The following is a 23,677-nucleotide window of genomic DNA, read 5'->3' as shown; positions in this document are numbered from 1 at the left end:
ACAGCGTGGAAACCGTCGATGTTGCAGACCTGCTGTTTGAAACTTGCTACTCTGCTTGTTTAGTGGATCACATAAGGCACTACTGAGGCTATGATACGGAGCCTGAGTTTCATACAAAACTCCATCTGCATTCAACAGCCCAAGATCTAGAGCAAATGTATTCTGACATGGTTGAATGAAAATGAATACCTCTTCTGTATTAAGATGCACTCTGGGATGAGCTAAAAAATACTTCTGTGGCCCTGGAATATTAAAAAAATAATAAAAAAAAAATGTATAAAGCTTTTATCAAATAGATGGTGGATGCAGTGGGAACAAGACTGTATTGTGCACAATACAAACACTGCTGCTGAGCAGGAGAAGCTGCAGGACGGCACAGGAGGCCAGCAGGTAGCTGGCACAGCGTGACTAGGTTGAGGAAATCTTTGTGCAGCCCTCCCAAGGGCATGGTGCCTCCACACAGGAAAATCCAGCTTCAGCAATGCAGCAGAGCAGAGGTATTAAACCTGAGGTGCTAGTTAGGATCCTCCAAATGTCTGCTGATTTTGTATACAAAGAAAATCCACAGAATTTTTAAAATTAGGCTTACTGATAGGTGGCATGACATACACAATCCTTTTATGTGAAACATCAGTCCTCCATTTCACAGACCTTCCTGGTCACTGGGCTATAGCAAGAGAAGAGTTAAGAGAAGAGTTCCTTTCAGTAGCTTCAAAAATTACTGAAAAAAAGTTCCGCAAAGAGAGAGGCAGCCCATAAAAGTTGAGGGCATCGTTTTGCAGCCACCCACCCACACCTGCCTCCTCAGCAGAGGCAGGGAAAGGTGGGAGGGCTTTGAATGCACCAACAGGAAAAAAAGTTCAGCCCCAGGATGAGCGGGATTGGTGTGGCGTGGCTGAGGCAGGTGAGGGTGGCACTCCCCTGCTCAGCGGCACAGAATGTTCCAGCAAGAGCTGGGCCTGGAAGCCACAAAATGGCAGCCGTGAAGGGCTGGGGCTTGCCGCCTACCTCAGGAGCTGCAGCTTCCCAAATGGCTCTTGGTTTGGCTGGCCATGCATCAAGGACTGGGGTAAGATGACTATGTACATGCATTTTTCTTTCTTTTGATTAGAACATGCAATGGTTTGATACCCCTCGGCTGCCAGTGCTGTAATTTCTGAGGGCTTTGGGCTCATGCTGGGGGTTGTGGCTGGTAGGGCGTGTTCGGACTTGGGTGTTGCACCAGTCACAGCTGTCAGCAGTAGCAGAACCCAATATCTTGTAGGTTTTCTGGATGTCAGTGTCTTGTGTAGCATATTGGGCAGAGACTGATGGGGAGCCCTACGATGAAACAGTGTAAAGAAAGGTTGGGGAGAACGCCCGTGCATTTTCCTGTCAGGGTCCCAGCTTTTACCTCAGAGGTAAGTTTTGCTGTGCAGGTAGGTTTGTGTTAGTTCAGGAATGGGATAAGTATGATGGATATCTTTATCATGGGTTTATTCTATGACTTCTGGATGTTAATGTTGTTTCCTAGCCATAGAAAGCATTTTGCATGACTTTCCTGTGAGCAGTCTTAATCAGTTTGCTTCCAACCTTCTAGCGCATGCAGTTGGCTTTAGCTGCAGAATCCTTAAATGCTATGGGCCACACAAGCCAAAAATCAAAGGCAAAACCAATAACCAGGCAGATGTAGGGACTGGGAGAGCTGCAGAACTTAGAGGTGTAATTGAACCCAGGTGTTCAGGTGGTTACCAGGTGTTTTCCTGTTAAAGCTGTAGGGTCTGAGGAGCCTGCAGGCTGGACACTACTTCCCACCTCCTGTGTGGCCATTAATAAGCATGTGGTTCAGGACTGTGGGCCATGGGGGAGGAGAGTTGGGCTCTCATCCTGAAATGGGCTACCTGGTTTTTTTTCTGTTCATGGTCTAGGCTTCCATGACCTCCAAAGCTATTCCTATTAAGAAATTGTACATGGAATGACATATTTACTGGCAATGTCAGCTGATGTTTATAATGATATGATTAAATAGCAATTACTTTCCTTACTTCCTCCTCAGTCTTCCTGCAGAGAGTTGTGAGAAGAGCATTTTGATATCTATTCTTGATGAAACTGTGCAACTGCGCTTTTTTTAATTACTATCTTAGCAAACACTTTATCTGCATAAATCCAATGTACGAAACCTGGCAGCGCGTATTTAGGGCACTGAAAACCTGATATAAGTTTTCATGGGTCAATGCATTAGTAATGACTGAAATATTAATTTCTTGGATTTTATTTTATTTTATACTTGGTATTCTTTTACAAAATCAATTAGTAATGACCGTTCACTGGCTGTTAACGTATATTAGACTACTGCATTTTGGATTTTGTTCTTGATATAGAATTGATTTATTTGGGCTAACTTCCTGCCCAGTCATGCTTGCCTTCAGAGCTCCCAGGTATTTTGTGTCGATAGATTACAAAGCTAAGGTAATTTGTGATGATCAGGGTGAGTTGCTTGTCTTCCACTTTTCTCACGCAAATGTTTCTGCAGATCTGTATTGTACATGTCCTTACACATAAAATTTGACTTTTACTATTATTCATTCTTGTAAATTACTTATTATCTTGGCACTAAGGCAGATATGGAGTCTTCTACACTGGTCATGGCTCTATCTCAAAATATAAAACATAACTATATAACGTATGAAGAGAAGTTAAACTCGTTTAATAATAAGTCATTGAAAGCAAATCTAAATGCCTTTCTTTTTGCAAGACATAAATTCAATCTGTTAATTTTACCTGCTATGAACTCCCCTGCAGGCAAGGGTGTTCACGTCAGCTGTTAGTGAGTGGTGGTGAAGCTTACTTTCTCATGCAAAATTTCCTTATCTTTCATTTACGTTATGTGGTTCTTTAACTGAATAACCCTTGTGCAAAAATAAATACTTTCATAGTTACCCTCAAGGAAAAGTATATCTTGAAATGTAAAGATTGGTCAAGCTGTGGTTCAGCAATGTTTGTCTTTTTGCACAGTAACATTGTTTTAAAGTGTAAGGCACCTGTCCTTAAAAGGTTATCTGAAATAGCCTTCACATAAAATGTTTTCAAATAATTCCCCCTTAGTAATTTATCAAATAGCATTTCTTCCTGCTTCTCCCAGCTTACACTGAAGACTGTGGTGGTCTCTTTATTTAGTTCCTGATGTCTTCTCTGTATTTCAAATGAAATGCAGAATAGTGTCCCTTAACGTCTGAATGAAGCCACATTTTAGGAAAGGGTCATTTTCTATGCTGATAACTAATTGAGTTGAAGCCACATTTGTTTTGTGGTTGTTCAGCTCGTTCGTTAGTATTAGGGGAAAAAAAATGAATCTCACAGGAATTTCAGGAAGGAAGTGGGGAAAGAAACACATTTCAGGTTCACTGTCTGAAGGAAAAATGACCGTCCCGTGATTCTATCCTAGACAATTTTAGTGAGTATTAAAATAAACCATTCCTTTTTGCTTGCTTACGTTCCTGTTTTATGTTTTTCTGCAGTGTTTGTCTTTCTGTGTATTCAAACATTTCGTTCTATTTATTTTTTGAGCTTAACATAGTTTTTAAGAAAACCTTACAAAGCATTGACTACAACTGTATCTCATTAAGTATTTCTGATTTTTCAGCCCTCCTGAAATTACTACTGTTGTGCATCAGCAGAGTCAAAGCGCTTTAGTACATCAGCTAAATTATTAACATGGTTTAGTGGGAGTGTCAGTAGAATGATAAGCCAACTAGTTCCTATGCCTCTCATCATACTTTTAATCAGGGTTAGCAGAAATACATTTAATATGAGATTCTACAATCAGACAAAAATAGCGGTGATCCAGCCTTAAGATTTGCTGTTTATCCATCTCATCCCTAATAGCAATCAAACAATGTAGGTAGCATGGATATGGCTTATTACAGCTGAGACAGATACATTTGTTTGCTCTGTTATAATTTACCAAGTTGGCAGATGCAGGAAAATAACTATGGGTAAGATATGCATGCTGGACATGGTGTGGTTCTAAGAGGTGCTAAATGGAGCAGAATTAAATGAGAAATTCTTGACCTCATGGCAACTGAAATTCAGAGAAAATGACCTTAAAAGTTTTTCTTTAAGTTTCATGCAGGAACCTGCAACTTTTACTACAACTCTTTTGGAAGAAATACTGGAGTTTTGAAGAATAACAGAACAGGTTGTTTTCCTTGAAATTTCGTATCACTCATGATAGGGAATCAGTATGTTAATTTTCTGGAAAAAAATTCTTATTACAAATTTTGACTGGCCACATGATTCCGTAAGAGCATGAAGAGATACAGGTTGTTGCAAAAATCATAGCAGGCATGGAGCTAGGCAAAACGCCCTTTCGCAACTGAGACCCAATGTCTGTCTGCAGTACAGATATAATATAGCTTGTTCATTGACTTCTGGACTGTGGCTGCGCTCTCTGCCTCCCAAACTATTCCACTATTTCTGCTTCTTTTTACTGTGTGCTTCCCCCTTCAATTTTATCTTGGAAGAATGTGTGCTAAAAGAAAGTAACTAAACAGCATTGTTTGTTACAAAAGACAATTCTGAAGTGGTCAATGCATTGTATACTAGGGCAGATGGATGTGTTTGAGAACTACTGGCACAGATCTAACCTTACAGTCAGAACTGTACAATCTCCTGTCTTACCTGGCTAGTCCCATTCCCCTCGGAGACTTCTGCGCCTCTCTAATCCATCCAGACTGGGTATTTAAAATAATTCCATGTCAGTGCTTCCCCTTACACATAAGTGTAATTTGGTACCAGAAAGTTGTACACGAGATGGAACTTTTAAAATATGTTCATAGAAATAGTTTAAATCACAAGAATAACTCAGTACAGAATGTTCCTGGCTGCAGGAAAGAGGATCCAACTCAAACACTGTCAGATTTCTGGAATCAGAAAGGTATTGAATGTTGGAGGTAGTTCAGAGGGAAGAGTGAGCTGTAGGGACTCATAAAAAAGCAGCATTAAAGGAGTGAAATACATGGAGTTTGGCTGAGCAGTGGGTACAGAGAGACATAATGGCACACAAATGTTTGAAGGATCTGAGTACCAAAAAGAGAGTGGAATTTTGAATGGGGAAAAATAAAATAAAATAAATAAAAAAAAAAAGATATTTTTTTTTCTAGGAGCAATGGGTGAGGTGTTGTGCAGCACATCAGGAAATACTGAGAGAGTTCTGAGCTCTGGAATACTGGTGCAGTAGCTGCCCTGAGAGTAGAGTGGGCACCAAAGGAACTTTTCAGTACTGGGTAGGATCTTGCTTTCTCACAAGTTGAATTTTCTGGGTGTAATTTGTTATTTAGTTTTTGACAAAATGTCTGCCACTTCCAACAACTTTTTTTAAATCATGAAATCTGTACCACCATTAATTCCAAAGTAGGCTATTTTGGTGGTAAAGCACTGGAGGGTTCATACCTTATCCTTTATCCTGTTATAGTGCAGAGAACCACTAAACCCCACATTAGAGGAGTCACATGAGATATGCAAAAGAGCACCTGCATAAAAGCCTTTAGCTTGAAGATGTAGATGAAAGCAATCATGGTCCCATTTTAGAAAAAAACAAAGCAGTACTTTTCAAGCTGCAGACATGCCCAGGTCTCGGGGACTCGGTCTTAAACTGGAACAAGAATAATTCACACTTTGTGTAGTTTGTACTAAGCAGAGACTCAAGATGCTTCTCTTTATTGAGCCATCATTTAGTCAGGAGCAAAATCAGACAAAGCCCTGAAAAGTCCTTCCACGTATGTTTTTGCTACCAAAACTGTTCCGTGTGACTTGTCTCTATGATTTTTTTTGTATATGATGCCACACTACTTAACTTTCCAGAATAGCTCTTTTTAGGAGGTCATTTTCACATGCTGATGAGATAAAAACTTACTAATTCAATTGTTGAAGTAATATAAGAATTTGGCAAATGAAGAGGAACAGGACTTTATTGTGAAAATGCTTCTGTAACCATTAGCAACTCTGATTTAATGTCAGGCTTAACTGTTCATCTGAACCAAAATCACTTGTTTGTGGAGATGCTGAATAATAGCAGGTATCTCTGATAGCAAACCACCAAGTCTGTATGTCTTGCTGTTGTGTTGTGTATTTTTTTAGATGTAGAGGGACACTGGCACAGAAAAAAATCCCTGCACAAAATTGGTAGCAGGAAAGAATCTCTGACTGAAGAAAACACTGAGAAGTTTTTATCTTATGATCTGTTTTCCAAGATACCAGCAGGACAATATAAGAATTGGAGAGGGAGGTCTAACTAAATATGCTAAATACCTGAAGTCTCGCTGAGTCTCCTGAGAGACTAGTGGAAATAGATGGAATGGGGATTTTTTTAAATCTTTTTAAATACCCAGTGGTGCAGCATGTGACTTATTTGTTAAGTGGATTCTGAAATGTTGCACATTAAAGGGCTGATTTCAAAGGACGTCAAATATCTGCCAATAAATTTGGTGGGCTGCAAAACTTGTTCTATTTACAAAACTGGATAATGCCTCTACAAGATAAAACATCATATATAATAGCTGGTGAAGGTAGAGCTTAAAGTTGGAGTTTCACTTGCATGGAGGGCAGTCCTGAGTGGGAACTCTCTAGAAGAAATCTGGGCTGCAGTTCAACAAGATTTGGCATTACAGAAATCTTGTGTTACCTCTTGTTTCATGCAGGGAAAAAAAAAAAGCAATCAGCTTTTCAAATCAGAATAAAAAATAAAATTTTTGCTTTTTTTTTTTTAAATACCCCCAACTTCTTCATTGAAATGGTGAGAACATAATTTATTTGATAAAAAGCTAGCTTTTTCATTGAAAGTTGAATGTTCTACAACATCTTGTTTTGTGCTTTCATCCAAAAATGGAAAGACTTTTCAATGGAAGCTTGGGGGGGGGGGGGGGGGAGTATTTACAAGCTCTTGTGGAAACTGGTATATGTTACTTGGCCGGAGGTCTTCTAATATAATTGAGATAATTGGCAGAGGTGGAGGGTGTGGAGACGACAAAGAATTACAAATGCTGAGATCTTCAGAATTTTGTTGAACACATAGTATTTTCCCTCGAAGTTAACAGTTAAGCATAAACCTGAGATTGAAACTTTACTTTTTCATAGTGATGCTTTCTGAAAACAGGAAAAGATATCTAAAAAGTATTTCTTTAAAATACTATTTATGATAGACATGCTAGTGTCTAGAAGTGTATTTATTGCCTCACAAATGCACCTTGAAGTAAATATTGTACTGAAAATAGGTAGATTTTTATTTATGCAGGATGTCTAATAATGAGGCAGATGTATCCACATCCTGTTGTGAAAATATGGAGAATTTATCATCTGTCCTTGTGAAGTGGAGACAAGGGCAAGTTGAGCTGTAAATAGGTTTGGTTTTTGAACCCATTCACCCTTTCTTATCTAGGTCAGGATGTAATCCAGAGACAGAAGCACCTTCCCTGACAGCTCTGGTGTTTGCGTTGCTGCAGAACTTGATCAAAAATTCCCACCATGCACGATCAATAACAGTGGCCGTTGAAGAAAAATAGAACAATTAGTAACCCAAGTGAGCAACATGGGGAGCTGAAAGGAGCAGGCTAGTGAGGAATGACACAGATAGATGCCAGCAGTAAAGAGTGGGAAAATAAAGTAGAACATCTGTCCAATTTACCTAATTGTGTAATAAAAGTAAAAGAAATCTTACTTCTTGAAGTAGTGCACTGAAAGTTTGTGCACAAAATATTCAAAGCATGGCACAGTTTGAGAAAAGGAAAGGTGATAATACCCTGCATTGCTGGAAACTAGACTAGGTTTTCTTTTGGTGAAGGTCACGGCTGATGATTTGGATTACTAAGCTGAATGCTGAAGCAAAGAGAGACCTGGTTGCTCATTCCAGGTCTGCTTCTAACCAGCTATTCCCCCCAGTTTGTGTTGCTTTTTATTTTTTACCTTATGTCTGTCTTGAGTAAATCTCAAGATCTTCAGGGAAGTGGTGGACTCAGGTGGCTTTGACCTCAATCTTGGCTGGAGCTAGCAGGTGTTACAGTAATACAAACTGTATCTCATCATTTAGAACTACAAGAAAATGATACGATAAAAATTACTATGCATGCTTAACATGAGAAATTTGTGTTCAAATATAAAGGAAGTATTAAGTAAGAATATAATTTTTTCAAAGCATGTGATAGGTATGTGGAAGGGGAAAGAAGGGGTCTTGCTAAAGTAGTAAGGCTTTTTCATTCCATGCTTGGAAAAAGTTCAGACATCTGTGCCATGAGATGGTGTTAAAAAAAACAAAAAAGTAATAGGTGTGCCAACCAAAACCTGTGAAGTGGTATTCAAAAGATTACCAAATTCCCAACACTTTTTTTTTCCCTAGATATCTCTTACCTGGAAACACTAAAGGGGAAAAGTATCTTGATTCAGATGAGAAGTTTTGAAATATCAGTGTTTTCTGCAAGCTGGAAATTCTGTAGTTTGACTCAAGTCAGTAGTGATCCAACACAGCGTGGGTAGTACTACATATTCTGAGGCCAGTATGTGATGCATTCTTTACCATGCCAGCTATTAGTGAAATAGGAGGAAACAAAAGTTTGAGAAGCTTTTGAATTTCTTTTGTGCAATAAATTAGGCTTTGATTTCCTAATAATGATGAAATTAATTTTATATCCAAGACATTGGACAATGCACCCTTGGTAAACAATGAAGAGTGTGAAAATCCCACAGACAATGAATGTTGAAAGCTGTATAATAGTCTTATCACTTTTTGTAGCAGCCTTGGTTGAGAGAGCTGTAATTAATTATAAGAAAATGACAAGTGGTCAAGGCTATGCTGAAGGCAATGGCCCTGATATTTGACATTGTAATGCAGCTGGGGAAAAGCTTGTCAAATCAAGGTTGTGTTAATTTATTAGGCAGCTATCTGTGCCAGTCTGAATAAAAGGAAGAAAAAAAGGTGGAATGCTACAGCAAATATTTAATATTTGGGGGATTTTCATCATATGTATACTTTAAAGTAACTATATTCATCTAACTTCTGGTCCAGATGTGTGTTTACGTGTCATTCATGCTTCACGCCATTCTGCTATTGTGCAAGTCTGCAACTGTGTAAGTGGAATTGAAATCTTAGGTTGGCCAAGTGTGGGATCAGCTGCTTCTCAATAAGCGACATGTCTTTCACACCCTATCTGGTTTAATTCTAGTCAAAATAAATGTTTCAAAATAATTCCTACAGTTCCTCTGATTCTTCATACATATAGTCTGCAAAATGTCAGCAAAGTCCCATAGTTAAATTACTGGGTTAGCACTCAGAGGTGTTGGATTCCAGCCTTGGATGTGCTGTTGATTCCATGTGAATACTTAGCTGGCTAGTTGTTATGCTTTTTTTTTTTCATGTTTTCTGTCATGCCCGTTCCAATCATGATTCCTAACATGAACTCTTTTAGTTATATAGGTTCCAACAAAATTTTAAATAGGAATAAAATCATCAAAAAGGTAACTTTTGAAGATAAAACTAAGCAATTTCTTGGCTTTCAGCATGCTGTAGTTTGCCTCTTAAGAGGGTTTTGTTCCTTTTTTGTTTGTTTGTTTAATATATGCTAACTAACAAGGCAAAAGCTGTTGACTGAAGCAAAGAGAATAAGATGTGACAAGCAATGTGCAAGAATCCTGGATCCTTGTGTCCTTCCAGCATTAATACACAGTCCTTACGTTGCGTCATTGTGTTCCCAGGCTTTGGAGAGCATTATTACACTGTCCAGACAGGCTTATCTAGGAAATGGACCTTCTAGGCCAGGAAACACTCTGCTAGTTCTCCCCAAGAAACAGCATGTGTGTATTCAGCACAGATGCTGCCCTAGCTATGATATATTGGGAGCTTCATAGTCCTGAAATCTGCAACTCCAATTTTATGACAGAGCACAGGTAGCAGTTATATAAAACATAAGGATTCTGAAGAGTCCCCTAATCTTCCTTAATCTGTTTTTGTTTTTTGAAGCTTTAAAAATATTCTGTAAGGATAGAAAAGATCTTTCATATACATGATGACACTTCAAATTGTCATTATTTTTCTCCAAATATTGGCTGTTTGGTTGTTTACTAGTTAAAATTGCATTTGACCACTATTACATGCTAGACCAGGGTGTGATAATGTGTGATACCGCTGCTTTTGCAGGCTCTCCAGGTGGCTATCACCAGTTCATCACTCCTATTTTTCACCATTCATTAAATTATACTGGGAAGAGCTGACTAATCTAACTGTAACATAACCCCTCCTACAAAAATGAGTAATTTTTTGCTTGATCAGTTGATTACTAAGACTTCTGCCATTTTGCAGGATATGCCTGATTAGAGACACCTTTGGCTGAATGTTAAGCATGTGTCTACTGTGATGCAATTCCAAGCACTGCTGTAAATCTGTCTCTATGTATATCTAAGACATGGTTGGCATGAAAAATTATTCGATGAATTGCCAATTAATTTCTTGGTTTGCTCTGTAGGTTGGAGCTGGGCCTCCAGTGGTCTACTGATATGCAATGTTTCCCCTGCCAGACCTGATGTTCCTCATGTTCAGAGAATTCTTGCTGCTCAGTTGGCCTGATACAGTCATAGTCCTCTGGTTTGTGTTGTGGGTTTTATATACGCGCTATGGTGCTTAAATATAGAAGCTATATACAGACTGCTTTGGACATACCTTCTATATCAGATTATATTAGTGATGAAGTCCCAAGGACTGGTGCCACAACGCTGCAAAAGCAAGAGCAACCTACTGCCCCTGCTTGCCAAGAGTTGAGAGATGGACTGGCTGTTATGGTTCTGTTGAGACTGGCCACCCTCTAAATACAGAGCAACATACAGTGACCAGTTTGTGACTGGAAGAGGGAATTGAGACATGGTAACAGTTAAATTGAGATAATTCTTGACGTGGGATTCTTGACAAGTATCCTGGTGCAGGGCAAAGACACTTTCACATCAGTGGTGCAATCAAAGATGGCCCCAAAGCAATTGGCAAGCTAGGATGAGGCTTATTTTCTTAGTTCAAGTTAGGTGACTGAAGATGATGAGTCTGTATTTTTATTTTTTTGTTTGTTTCTGAGGCTCAAGACATGAAAATGTGTCTAAAGTCTTTCATTTCCACCTATTGAAAATGCTTTAAAAAGGAAAGAAATAAACAGATGGCTCTCATTAGCAAAAGAGTGCTTTAATCTTTTGCACATTTTAAATTTTATTTTCCTTTCAATGTTTGTAAGTAAATTGGTATAAAATTAAGACTTCACCAGAGGAATTGAATTTCACACATTTCAGTCCATGAAAGAAGAGGTGGACTTCATCCAAATTGCAACAACTGATGTAATCTTGGCATCACAATTATCTATTATAATCAACAAATGCATTCTAAGGGAACGAAATGCTGTGAGGCTGGCCCTTACGCATCTTACTCAAGCAAAGCTCATTTGAAAGTCCTGTGTACAACTGGGTGTTTTGTCTCTACAAGTCAACCAAATAATTTTTATTTTAGTCTGGAAAAATACAGAACTCATCATTTTAAGAAACGTGCAAGAAACTGTAGATAAAATTTACTAGTAGTATAAATTGCCGAAGTTGCAGGGACATCAGTGGAGCTATATAATTCTCATCACAAAATAATCTCCCAGTAGCATGCTCTGGTGGTCACTTGGCAAATGTTAAAATACTTGGATTCTTCTTGTAGCTCAGTAACTTGCTGTTCTTTAACCAGAGGGCAAAGAGGACACTAATGCCCCCTCCTGAAGAAATATGGGTTGTTAGAACCAATGGCTTCAGTTTGTGTCTGCAGTTTATGCTTCTTAAATTGTTTCAAGCCACATCTTTAGGTCCAAAATCAAAATGTGTTCAGTCAAAATACAATTTCTGTTTAGATTCATAGGGGAGAGACAATGCTACTTAAGTATTAGCAAGTCATGAGTTTCCTAGATCCGTAATTATGAGCTGTACTTCTTCAGAGTGATCCACAGGATCTGTCCGGAGGAGATTCCTTGTAGCACTGCGATGAACAGCTTGGAGTTACGCTATGGGCAGTGGTTATGTCATGTGGTTTGTGTATTCATGTACTGATAACATTGTTCTCAAATGCGAGCAGAAGGTTTAATATCTATACTGTAAACAGTACTACATTTTCTTAAGGTTTGTTTTATATAGCAGAAAATGAGTCTGATCTCTCCTATTTATTTGAGAAAAATGTTGAAAACTGGAGAGCTGGTAGATTTGCAACAACACAAAATTAAGTTGACTCTTAGGAGAAAAGATTTTTATTCTGTCCCTTTAAAAACAGATTTGGGTATAAGGTAGATTTTCTACTTCCAAGAGGCCTTCTTTTTCTGAAAAAGAATGTTTATTTTTGGTACCACTGTACAACATTCTGAGTTGAAAAAAAAAAGCTTAGCATTTCATTTACATTGAAGCATTTTATTTTGAGCTTAATCTTTTAGAACACTAGATGTTTTGATACGAGCACTCTCACTATACTATAAAAACTTTCAGGTTTTGATATTTAAATGCATTATTTTAGATGAGGAAAAGTTTCAAAAAATAGCTTGTCAAAATCTGAGTAAAATACTTGGCATGATTCTCCCCTGCAAAGTTTGCTTTCCTTGATATTTAAACAAAAAATGTTCTGTGTCTGATTGAAGTACTTTGGACACAGTTCTCTGGACAAATTCAACTGTTTCATCTAGGCTGCTGGGGCGGCCAGAGAGCTTTATCTTGGTTTTGCTTTTCTGTGATTTCTAGGCTTCTTGGGGGTTCAGTTCAGAATCCATGTGATTCAAATTAAAGGAAACTTGCTTTACCTCCTTTCTGTTAGTTTTAGTTTTTGAAAATTGGGTGTAAATGACACTACTGGTGCCATCTGTTTTCTTGGAAGCAGTTCAGATGTCATCTCAACAATATTCTGGACCTCAAAGCTTTAGAGATGTCAAAAGATCTTTTTAGAGGATCCTCCTGCCTTATGGCCAAATTAAGTCCCCTGCATCAGTTGAGAGAAATGTTCTGTCTTGTTCCGAAGTTTCTACAGAGATGTAAAGTTCATACACTCTGTCTAACGTGTACCCGTGCTGAAATAACCTTACTGTTTGAAAGCTCTTCTTGCTATCTACCCTGGAACTTTACTTTTTTTTTTTTAACCTTACTGCTTTTGTTCCCTCCTTCACAATGAACATAGTATTGTTAAGAACAAAGCAACGGTGTTTTTAGAGACTACAGACAGCTCCACCCTCAGTTCTTCTCACCATGCATATACATTTGCAGTTGTACCCCCATGTGTGCACAGGGTGTGTCTTGTTAGAACCATGGCACTCTCTGCTGAGGATAACCACTTGTTTGAACAAAAGTAGAAAAATTAGGTCCTCATAAGCATTTTACAAAGCTGTCTTTTATCATCTGAGATGCTTCCTGCATGAACCAGATAAAGTTATCATAGTGACAAGTCAATTATATGCCAACATTCTTGCATGAAAAATAATAATTTCCAGCAGAATGTCATACACAGCGCTGGATAATCTGAATACCTTTAAATTCATGGGGAAACAGCTGATTTTTAAAGTAGTGTTGCCTTCTGTTCCATATGTTACATTTGGATTCAAATGTAGATGCCCGTATTCTTGGATGCCACTTCTATAAAATGCCAATTTTGTACTGTCATATTGATACCTCTTTCTTCAAGTGATACATTTTGTTAATAATTACCACATTGCAACTACCTCGGGTGAGTTAATAAAGAGTTAACTAAAAGTTACACTGAAACCTGGAATCAGTCTAGTGGGTCTCAGCTGAGGAAAAAGTTCAGAGGTGGAGGGACAGAAGTAGCACTCCTTTCACAATGTTTGTGTGGATTTACTTGAAGTGTAGGAGATGTTTGGGAATTGGCAAAAACCAGGATGCTGGACCATTTACTGAGGTGTTTTGAATACTGAGTTCCTTTTGCTCAATCAGAAGCGCGGTTCATGTTTTCTCTCCTGGAAGTCTAGAACCTCTGGTGGTATAAGGTAGCATTTGCTCCACTAAAGCTGTCTATGCTGGCAGAGCATCCTTCTGTTTTGTATCTAGACACTGAAATAGAACAGAATTGCTTTTTGACTATGCCTGTTTACTTAGGTTCAGAGACTACTTGTTTCACCTTCTAAGGAAGGAAAAAGTACAAGGCCTGATCTTGGACTCACTTAGCTCTATTTCATACCTCATGTAACTTCATTGGCCCTAATGGAGTTACTCCTCATTTACAGAGATATACGTTAGATCAGAATCAAGCCTCCAGCTTCTATGTGCTGCTAGTTGAGCTGAAGAGTACATAACCAAATTTCAGCAGCAGTTATCTGATCTCAGCGTAACAGATAAAAAGGCACTCCCAAGAGTAGAAATCCCCTTGAGCTGGTACAGAACAGAAAAAGGCAGTTATATGAACTGCATGCTGTTCTATGAAGAGCAAACATTAGAAGGACTCAGCTGAAATAAACTTTCCATGGCAATACAATTTCAACACTGCTTGTAGATTTATTTCACAGATTCAGAAGAGCAAATAGGAAAAAAATAAAAATAAGAACTCCAATTAAAATTACTGACTGCTCATTTTATTTGAAAAATGAAGATTTTTCTAATGATCTTCCTTCCTCCTCTTCTGCTCCTGGTTGCAAGCAGTGAGGAAAGCCTTTTCTTTCCTGTGAGGGATGTACAAACTCATGAGTTCATGAAAAGTTTTCTGAGACTATGATATTTACTCTAAACCCTTAAGTTTAGAAAATCCAGCAGTGCCAGTTGTATTGGTCATAGATATTTATAGCATGGTTTCACTGGTGGTTTGTTTGTTTGTTTGTTTTTTAGGAGCATAATAAGCCATAGGCCCCTCTGAGATTCAGGCATGCATACCCGAGGGCAACATGTGCCCCCAAACTTGCAGACATTGCCACAAGATTTTCTACATGTTTTCCAGTTAAATCTTTAATGTGAAAGGGATTTAGAGCCCTGAACTTTTGGAATACTGTATTTGTAGAGGATGCTTTCAATAAAGCATCCTCTGAAGTACAAGGCCAATACGGTTGTTCCATTGGATGAGCTATAGGCAAACCATATATTTATGTACCACCATGCAACCTTTTTTAACCAAATGTAGAAAGGCCTTTTTAACCAGATTTTCTTCTGTTTTGTTTTGTTTTAAGGCAGCATTCTGAATGTGTATCTATATAAAAACAAACTATAGCTATTCTTTCTTCTAGCTGCTAATGACCTGTATAGGTGTAGTCACGTATTTTTCTGCCTGGCAGGTTCTCCTCTGATGTTTATTCTTCCCCTGGAACGTGGTTTTGTTCCATCAAGCTCCTGTTGCCTTTGGTATCATTCTCCTGTCATCTTCAACCCATCCCCTACATCTCCTGTCTTTTCTAATAGGCCTTTCTTCCCTACTGCTGTCTGAAGGCCTCTTTCACTTTGTTCTTAGTAAAGTGATGTTCTTCTTTTCTTTGCCAGATTCTGTCCCTCTTAGAGAGATGGTCTGATGGATGTCTTTGCCATTACATCCTCTTTCAGCTTTATTTTCGGCTTCTGCAGGCCATCATTCCTGGCACACTGTCAGCTTAAAAAGTCCTTGTCTGTCACAACCATTGGCTTGGGGCATCGCTGGCTTCCCACTCCTGTTCCAGTACATATTTTCTCCCTCAGTCTTCATCCCCAAACTGAAAATTTAAGCTCTCAATTTCATAACATGGTGATTCTGTCAATACCTCTGTCTGAGCCCTTGCCCTTATCAATACCTCTGAGTTTATACTTTTGTTAACTTCTGGCCAATCTCAGATTCTTTGCTTTTGCAGGAGAATATCTTGTGTAAGAGAATGAGAGGTGATAACAGTAGTGAAGCTTGTTTTCCTGACAAGCCTTTAAAAAGTGATTTTGTTCTTCTGAGTCTTTATTTTCCAGCTGTCCTAACAACAACAACAAAGTTAGTACATTTAATGGCATTAGGAGACTTAAGTTGAAATTAGGGCAATTTATAACTTCAGTACTGTTGATTTGTTGGTATCCTTATTAGGGCTACTGCTGACAGACTACTGAAGCAGTGTGGGGGATAAATTCACTGCTTCTCTAAGCTCCCACTTTAATACACCACATCAGCGCTCACCTGACTGTTCTTCTTCACCCTTCGTTAAGAACTTTTCAAGCTTAATAATACAGAATGTGGTCCTGTACCCCTCCAGGAAGATTGAGGCATTGTAGTTACTTGGTTTAAAAAAAAAAAAAAGTGCATTAATGAATGCAAACGCCCAGTGTTGATGCCAAACCAATTGCTTTGCCAGCCCTTGAAGCACTGGTTTTATCTTTAGCATTGATTTAAACCTTAAGGAAAATCTGTCAGGAGATGAGCCGCTTATTGATTTGGTCTTCAAGGCTTTCTTGTATGTCAGCTTCTGTGAGAAAACTGTGTAACATAGAAAATTGGCAAAGAACAACTTTGTTTTGAATTGGCAACCCTTCAGTTTGGACATGCATTGTGTTTGAGTGTTCAGTCTTTCTGTTGAGCTTGTATTGTAACTATTGGTCCATTTCTAATCGAAGTAATCAAAAAAAGGCTTCAGGGTGTGTTTTGCACTTTCCTTAGAATCTGTGCCCAGAAAACAGGGAATTCCTTTATTGCTAGTAATGCATCATCTTTTCTGTGGCAGTGATAAGATGATCTGGCATTTTGGTCTGGGTTTTGAAAGTTGATTTCCCTGTGCAGGTGTTACTCTACCGATGGCTTCTGTTGGTACTGTAGCTGACACTGCAGCTAAGGTAGAGGTGCCTGTGCTCAGCATCGCATAGAGCAGTCTAGGTAGCTGGTAAATGGAAATGGACAGGAAGGCAACTTATCTTTAGTAGGTCAGTGACAGGACAGAACACAGCTGAGGTCTCTTGGATCTTGAGGATATTCCAGCTACTAGTCTGTCTGTAGGGGGACTTCTTAAATAAGAATTGTAAATTACTAATGTGGTAAGAGGAAAGGTATACGAGTAGTTCAAAGTACTTACAATATGATTATACCTCGCCCTGTCCAGCAGCTTTAGCATTCTCCTTGCTTCGTAGCAATATCCCAGGCATAGCACAATTCACAAAAGATCTTAGTAAAGCAATGTTCCTTTTTACTTTACCCATTTCCTCTTTTAAGAAGGGATATCCTGAGTATTGGGTTAGGAACTTACAGGCAGGTTTAGATATAATACTGTTTTTACTTTGTAGACTTAAAAAAAAATAATAATAATAATAAGCCTTGTAAGTCAGACAACATCTAATGAGTGAGAGGTCCAGGAAAAATGGGAAGCTTCCAGAAAAAATAAAGGTCTTTTTTTTTTCATAAGTCCTGACACAATGAGAATGAAAATGCAGAAATAAGTTTAAAAGAAAATATTGTGAGAACAAATAATGAGAATCTCACTTAAAGTATTACTTCTGTGCTTCATCCATTCAATATATTTACTAGTATTTCTAGAATTCTGTCTAGAATATGAAGTATTTCAAATAAAAATATCTCCGAATATGATCACCAGTGCATGCAATTCTGCATATTATGGGAGAAATTTACTATTAATTCTTAACACTTTCTGCTGCGTTAACTGCATTATAATAGAATAAGAATGCAGTGTTTGCTTCTCTAGAAACATGAGTTTATTTTGCATCTACATTGTAATATTAAGTCTCTATTTACATAGTTATATTTATGCCCTTTGAATTTAATGGACACAAAAGGAAGATTATAAATATTTACCTAATTCAACATCTTTATTTTTTTCATCAAGATGCTAGCACTTCTTAACGTGCAAACAACATCTTTTCTAAGATTTGGTGTATTTCTTGTTATTTGAAATTAAAGAGCATATAAAAGGTACTGTTACTCGCAAATGTGTTTTAAGTGCTAATGACACAGTAGTTATGCAACACATTTATGAAAGTAAATAAGTTTAGTTTTGATAGTTACATATTTCCGTGTTTTCTCTAAAATTGCCAAAGGGCAAGGAATGATGGGGGAATTTCCAAAACCTCATCCCCAGTACAAGTTAGCAACTACAATGCTCTGAAGCTAACAGAGAATTTCTGTTTAGAGGCTACATGGTAATGCAGAAATAAAATGGATAGGAAGAGAAAATGTTGATTTGATTGTTCTGTGCACAGGAAACTGAGGCAGAGTTTCAATGAATTAACCAAGGCAATGAAGGGAGTAAATAACAGAATGGGTATATTTTAAGTGTTTGTATTCTTGTCTCCTGCATTTGACTTAAGGCTTTTTTTCCTATGTGATAGGTGAACCCAAGTCCTTTTGAACAGGCCAAAGTTGATCTTAAGTTCTAATCCCTGTTACTACATACCAGCATAGAGCTTCACTATAACAAGTTTCACTTAACAAGCAAGACCAAGTGTATTGACTGGGAAGTAAGTCCCACTGTCTTGAGATCGGTAACTGTTTCCTTTTACCTTACTGGGAGAAAAATCTGGATCTGACCAGGAAAAACAAGCTGAATTCTCAAAATATAAGGGTTACCGTATTCAAACAGATATAAATGGTGTTTCAGAGTCCCTCTTATGAAGGATCTAGAAGTAGTGACCTCATTACCCTTCCTTCATCCATTGCCAAGAAATTTTAAGTCAGTGGTATAAGTTAGGACTGCACTTATACATAGCTGAATTTTGACGTGTACGGATTACCAGCTGGATCCTAGCATCTATCAGAAGAAAGAATGGAGGGTTGGAGAAACCAAACTTATACTTGACCGAGCACGTCTGTGGAGATGAATTTACTGCTTATTTATTAAGATGTTGAAAAGATCTGTTCATCAGAGTCAAGTCAGAAGCAAGCATCCTTCCCAATGTAGGCATGTTTCCCTGTAATTAGGATTTGAACTTTCAGTCTTAACTGTAGGGCTGATGCTTTTGAGGGAAAGTATCTGTTCATCTTCAGCCAGTCCATCTGAAGAAATAAAATACTGAGAGGAGTACAGACTGGAAGGGATCACTTCACAGTATCTGAAAAGAATGCAGACTTGCTCAAGATGCTTCCTTTTGCACCACAGAAGAATGAAATATAGGATGGATGAGGTGTAGAAGGAATCCATCAGATCAGAGCATGTTGTTTCTGCAGGTGATACTGTAAAGTATAAGACCTTGGCCCTAAAATGCCCTTGGCCAGTTGGGCAGAGCATCAAACAATGTGTTCTTTTCAAGGGGAAATGCTACACTGGGGCTCTGGGGCAGCAGTAGGCATGATATATATCACCTTAGTTGACTGCAGGAGGTAACATCCTAGCTCACTAGAGAGTTGTAGCTACAGGCAGCGTGCCAGGTGCCACATCATATAGCCCCAGCTCTTCAGATTTTTTTTTTTTTTAATAAAAAAAGCAAGCAGACAGAGAGAAAAGAGGTGTATTCAAGCTCAGCCTCAACTGGCATTTAGCTTTTATGTCCATTACAGAAGTAGTATTTCAGGCAGCATTTGTTGCAGCACGGGGTCCCTGGGAATTGGGATGTGAATCTAATGGAGGAAATAAGTAGTGTATGCCAGTGCATCTATAATAAAACACTAATCCTACCCCTTTTGAGTTCAGACTTCTAGAAATACGCTGTTCAAATCCTGTGTAGAGTTTGGTCTTTTTTTTTAAAAAAAAAAAAAAAAAAAAGCAACAACTAACCAATATATTAAAGTAATACAATTTGATGGGTCCACCTTCCTGTTGTCTCTTTCCCATCTGAAGCATTACATCTGTTATCATTTGTGCTGGAGGGTGTGATTATCCTCTATAGATAGAAATGCTCTATTGACTGAGTCAAAGGCATTTAGTTCGTCCAGAGAAGTTATTGTTTGGAGGCCAGAATGTCTCCAGTTCATATCCTAGTTCTTGTTTCCATTATTATGTGTGTGTGATATTAATTTCTGTCTTTGAGGGGAAAAAGAAATCCATCTACTGCTATGAGAAGAGGGCAGAAATGAAAGTGAGTATCTATGGACATCTCCCCTGGCATAACTTTTCATCTTGGCAACTGCAAATCATTAGAGTTTCAATTCAAATTCACAACTAATGCAAAAAAAAAATAATAATAAAGTTGGAAGATGTCCAGATTATTGCCTGGGGTAACTTTGTTTCCATTTCTTCAGTAGAATAGGGCTTAAATCTTTGTAAATTATAAGAAATTTTAAAAAATTGAAGAACTACAAAATCCAATATAATTAACATAATGTATTATGAGAGAAGTAACTCACTCTAGCAGAGCCTCCAATATCAGTGTATTCAGCACAGCAATACAGATCTTTGCATGGGTTAGGAAACTGAGACTGTGAAACAATCCAGCCAAACACTAAAACAGCTGCTGTGATTTATACTTAAGAGAAATGCGTTATAGTTGTCATTGCTTTTTATCCCAGCCATAGTGTGGCAAATTACATTCTACTGTCGCTATTTATAAAATACTCTTTTGCATGTTTATCACCAATACACAATCACTACAATGGCAGCAAACAAGTAAGATTCTTTTTAAGAGTTATTCTTGTTATTCAAGTGGTTTATACTAGAGGTAGCCAAAAATCGGGAGAGAGAAAAAATAAAATGCAATTAAATCATTTAAGTCACCTTCCTCTAATAAAGGTTCCATTACTTAAGAATCACAAAACTTCCTGAAAAATGGTAACACGTATCAAGTAAGTGTGAACATTGTAAGAGGAAAAGTGTGAGACAGTCCGGTGCTGTGCTCACGGCTGTCAGACTCATCAGTTGCAGATCCTCAGAGGTCTAGTTCTCAGCCTGCAACTCTTTCCTCAAATCCTCAAACCTTCTATCAGTGTTACTGGAAAAAAGATCTTCCTTTTTCCAGTTACAAGCTTACAAATTTAGCCTTAAAAGTTCCACATCTGAAATACAAATCTAGTTCTTTGGCATCCTTCATCCATACTCGCATCCATTTAGCTGTGTTATTGTATAGCTGTCAGCAAGCCAGAGTGACTCAAGTCTCATAGAGCAGCCATCCAAAACCAAACACATGCAAAAAAAATTGGGGGCAGAGAGCACTTGGGTGGCTACCCTCTCCTACCTCTGTGGAAGGCAGCCAGTTAATTTATTTAAAATAAAAGTGTTTCAGCCAGCTGTGTAGTGGCACTTGGCTGCCCTTGCAGGGCCCTCTTGGCATTTACTCTGGTCGTGGTGTAACTTAAGTATTCAGAAGATGTAGAGGTAGCCGTCAATACCTAAGGCTGTATGCAGAAGGAAGAAATACAATACCCCAGCAACAAGCCTGACCCTTCTAGTTCAGCAACTATGCTTGTGCTGCTGCTGAGGTGAAAGGCGCAGATGTCTGACCTCTCCCTGGCTCTCAGCCTGGTGTCGTGGTTGGCAGCTGTCTTCTCTGGGTGCATCTGTCAGGACTGTTAAACCACATAGTATGAGGGGCTACATACCTGTTTGGGAACGCAGGCCACAGCAGAAAAAATGAGGAGGAACTATGAGTAAAGACTTAATTCCAACAAGCTGTTTCTATGAATACCTCAACAAAGAGTGTAACTGAGTGGAAATTACTGGCATCTCTTGCATGCTGAGTATAAAAGCTGGTTTTCCCTAAACAGACACACTTAGGACAACAAGGACTTACTTGTCCATATCTTCCTGAGGTATGATGTTCTTGACTTTGAGCCATCTTTTCAACTTTCAGAGGCATGTTTGGTAAGCCAGACTGGTGTGTTCTGTCATGTGTGTTGGTGAAGTGGGGCTCCCTCTTCACTGCTTAACCTTCATGGTGGGTCTCTGGGGAGCAGTGCTCAATGGCGGGGAGATGCCATTGATTATGCTCCGAGAGGTACTCTTCACATTCAAAAAAAAAAAAAAAAAAGGTTAACTAACATTCAGTGCAAGAGCTTCTAGCTTTAAAAGTGCAGTGTGGCATTGGCATTCTTTAAGCAAGTATTACCACAATTTCTTCTGTTCCCTATAAGAGATCGAAGTATTCAAGGTCATGACTCATGCTGCATTGATTTCTTGCCAGGGGATTTAGACTTTAAGTGATGAAATAGGTTGTAAACTGATATTTTTTCAAAAATTAGTAAAGCCTCATACTATACTATAATTGTTAATATTTACTGAGTGTATATATTACTATTCTTTGTTCTATTACTACAGCCTTTGGAAACAGCATTTAAAAGACAAAAGCCCTTTTAGGTGGCCTGCCATACTGTTTTATAGCTTTACTAAATGCTTTCAAAAATAATAAACATGATGAGCCAGGTCCTTAGTTGGTATAAATCATCCTGACCCCACTGGATTACACCAGCTGTCACTCTCTGAAGAGTTGTCCAAAAGAACCTTTCAGTGGATACCTGGCAGGGTTCAGCTGTGTCAGTCTCTGAGCTCCCAGTGGCTCTGCATGTGAATTGCCCCCAATGTGAATTGAGTACTGCATCATCCACCCTGTCTTGGGCACTGGGAGACTTCATGCAAGCCAAACAGCCTCACTGCTGCAGGACCCAACTGCAAATGATGGCATCCATCATAGCTTCTTTTCTACTCAACTGAAACTGGGTTTATGAATCTGAACCGCAGCTAAGCAAAACTTGGCTAGCACTCATTTGAATCTTAAAACCAGTTTTCTTCAGCTGCATTTTTCCCTATTTTTAATTTGCCACTTTTGTTCTTAGTCTTTTCAGTGTTTAAAAACAGTTACTGAATTTTCTTATTGTTTTTTAATAGAAGAAGGTAGATGAAATAAAACAGTGTTGCATTCACAACCACAAACATTCATGCCAGGAGCTTTTCTCTCTGTAGATTTGTCCTTAGTGCCAACCGATTGAAAATTTGGATATAAAGGGGGGAAAATGTCCCTGAAATATGGCAAGTTCAGGAATCATTCACCAGAATTACTGTGATGTGATAGGCTTTGGAGATTTTTTTATTTATTTTTTGATGTTTTGATCTGTCCAAAATAGAAATAGGATTTTAAGTAGATGGTGAGTATCCGTTTTATTATTGGCTGTATATGTTCTGTGTCCAACTGTGCTCTACCCTTCTTCGTTTACTTCTTGGTTACATTGGTCATCTCTGTTGATACATTTGGAATAGCATCTGGATATCAGGCAGTTCAGGGAAGGGTTTTTGACTAAAAAGGTTGATGTTCTGTGAAGTTAAACACAAAGCCCTTTTCGCTATATACACCGCTAATGGATAACTGGATTTTGGCTGTCCATTATCACAAGAGTGAAGGGACATTTCTGTGTGGGTATGTCTTTATGATTCTGCCTGATGTTTTCTTATACCATTTATGGTCTTTCTTCAAGTGAGCATAATGAAAGTGGGTGTAGAGTACACTGCTATGGACGTCTTTGAGTTGTTTCACACATCCAGCACAGCAGAAATCTAATTCCATGGAGAGCTTTCAGAACATAAGTCAGCAAGAACATTTCATAATAGTATGAACCCAAATAGGTTTTGGCTCTTAGAATTACTGAGTAAAATGCTGTTGAGAAATAGCTCCTTGTCAGAGGTCTAAGAATGACATAAATCAGTGGCTGTATCGAGATGGGTAGTAGTTCATCTTGATTCCTGTGGTTAAACCTGTGTTGTATTTGTCATCTACAGTATTTATTTGTATGTCCGCTGGAATTTTACATTGTCAGTGACCACGTAGGCCAGAGGTCCTTGTTCGCAAGTGCAGTGCCTGAGGC

At 38.5% G+C, this 23,677-nt stretch overlaps 2 long non-coding RNA genes across 3 annotated transcripts in view; both read left to right on the top strand.

Moving 5' to 3' along the window:
* Positions 1–23,677, top strand: part of LOC308179671 — a 272,263-nt gene that overhangs the window by 183,151 nt on the left and 65,435 nt on the right. The gene's annotated exons all lie outside the window — the stretch shown is intronic.
* On the top strand, positions 513–7,896 carry LOC308179677. The gene is made up of 3 exons (XR_013940482.1): positions 513–1,069; positions 1,265–1,400; positions 7,415–7,896. It is a non-coding gene; the product is annotated as an uncharacterized lncRNA (long non-coding RNA).

This window comes from Anser brachyrhynchus (genome assembly GCF_964034855.1).
Source record: "Anser brachyrhynchus genome assembly, chromosome: 17".
NCBI classification, from domain to species: Eukaryota; Metazoa; Chordata; class Aves; order Anseriformes; family Anatidae; genus Anser; species Anser brachyrhynchus.
This window is presented reverse-complemented; position numbering and strand designations above follow the sequence as displayed.